At 34.0% G+C, this 2,175-nt stretch overlaps 1 non-coding gene across 1 annotated transcript; it reads left to right on the top strand.

Annotated features, from left to right (window-relative positions):
• The first annotated feature begins 515 nt into the window (after positions 1-515).
• LOC133787378 (small nucleolar RNA R71) lies at positions 516-622 on the top strand. Its single transcript, XR_009872404.1, has one exon. It is a non-coding gene; the product is annotated as a small nucleolar RNA R71 (small nucleolar RNA).
• The last annotated feature ends 1,553 nt before the right edge of the window (positions 623-2,175 follow it).

Raw genomic sequence — 2,175 nt, 5'->3', positions numbered from 1 at the left:
CAGATGCTTGGTGTGAATCCTTCCAGCTGAAATTTGGATGGTTGCGCCAACCGGGATTGTAAGTGTTTGAGAAAGGGTTATAAGGCTTCTTGAAATCCCCTAAAGCATTGCATTGTTCATCATTTCCTCCTCTTTACTCCCCAAGAGTTTGGCACTCTTGCGGTTGATGTTCCGCCCTTCCACTGATGAAGCATGGATCTCGTGTTTCTACCTTTCCAGCCATGTGGATTCCTCTACCTTCTTAAGATTTGAAAGTCTCGAATTGTTGTCTCAATGATTCAATTTTGCTTTTGACGATGTCATCTTCCCTTAATTGGTATATTCCAGTTGATCGTGGCTTTTCCATAGGGCTCGGTCCATTCCATGTGTAGGACTTTTCAGCGAGATTGTCAATGTACTCGAATGCTTCATCAGGATCTTTTTGAAGGAATTCGCCATTGCACATCAGTTGCACGAATTGTCTTTGTCCAATTGTGAGACCGTCATAGAAATAGCTGATTAGACGCCAACTTTGGTATCCATGATGTTGGCATTGATTTATCAAATCTCTAAACCTCTCCCAGACCTGATGGAAAGTTTCATGGTCTTTCTGGGTGAAGGTAGATATTTTCCTCTTAAGGCTGCTAGTCTTATGGGGCAAAGAATACTTTTGTCATTTCGTCCCATGTTCCGATAGATCTAGGCCTTAAGGAATACAACCAGCGTTTTGCTTTGTCTTTGAGAGAGAAAGGAAAAAAATTTCAATCTCACAATGTTCGTGGCATCAGCTCGGTTGTTGAATGTAGCCACCACCTCATCGAATTCCCGTATATTCACGTATGGACTCTCATTTTCCAACCCATGGAAGATTGGTAAGAGGTTAATCATGCCGGGTTTGAAATCAAAATTTGGCATATTGTTGGGATACATTATGCATGAAGGTCTGGCTATACGCGTAGGATGTAAATAATCCTGTAGCGTTCTTGGTTGGACTTAATCTTGATGAGCCATCGTGGGTGGTTCAGGAAGTCTCGGTGAATTGGGAGAATTTGAATGGAAGAAAACGACGAACTAGGAGAATTTTCTAAAGCTTCTACTTGTTGTCTCATGAATCTCCCTAGTGCGTCTCTATTTCGTGGCATAAATATATTTTATTTTTATTTTTTTAAGTATTATAAGCGCAAGTGTGTAATAGTGTAATAAGTATATACCAAAAATGTTCCCATGCCAATTGGGAAGGCTGCCAAGGTACCACTTTAGGCCCAAGAGCTTTTCTAGAACTCCCCGAGGTTCTTAGAAAAGATTGGAGGGTAACGCTAAGACAGACCTTATTTAAGAACCAATTTTTCTAAGATAGAACAAGTTTGGTCTTTATTAATTTCCAAAATTACACAAATGTTCTCAATACTTTGTTTTTTTTATGATTTAAAATTTTATGCTTTTTTTTCAGAAAAAAAACCTAAATCTAGAAAATAAAATTCTAAACCTAACAATAAAATAAATAAATAAAATAAATGAATATAAAAAACTAAAAATAAAAATTATTAAGGAAAAAAAAATAAAAGAGAAATTAAAAAAAATAGTTTACTATGCAAACCTTTAATTGTAGAATTACCTCCCCGGCAACGGCGCCAAGAATTGATATCGCCCAATAAACTCGTAAACGGTTGCATTAGTAATCGGGCTATGTCGTACCATAGAGAGATAAAATACAAGTAAAAAGAAAGATTAGTAAATTAGAATTAATAAACTTTGAAATAATGTAACTTTGAAAAATAATATATATTTCTTTTTAAACATAAATAAACAAAATCGATGAATTAGAATCAGAAAGAAAATATGGAAGGCATAAGTTTCATTCATGCAAACATATATATATATATTTTAATAAAATTGATTCCTTCTACTCAACTATAATTCTACACCATTAATTATAGTTGGAAAATATATATAATAAAGCTCACCTTAAAATATGCTCTTAATTAAATTATACTAACTTCTAATTTTAAAAACCTATCATATTATATACCTTAGAGTGACAAAATACCAATGGCAGAATGCAGTAAAAAGCGTATAATATAAAAAATATCCTAAATTAATTCAAGGGCCTAAATTACATAAGAAGAGCATGACTAGACTTATGTAAAAGATGCTAATAAATTTACAATAAAAATTAGTGAAACATGAACTTCACTC

This window comes from Humulus lupulus, chromosome 6 (genome assembly GCF_963169125.1).
Source record: "Humulus lupulus chromosome 6, drHumLupu1.1, whole genome shotgun sequence".
Classification (NCBI taxonomy): Eukaryota; Viridiplantae; Streptophyta; class Magnoliopsida; order Rosales; family Cannabaceae; genus Humulus; species Humulus lupulus.
The sequence above is the reverse complement of the archived record's forward strand: the minus strand, read 5'-3'. Positions and strand labels throughout refer to the sequence as shown.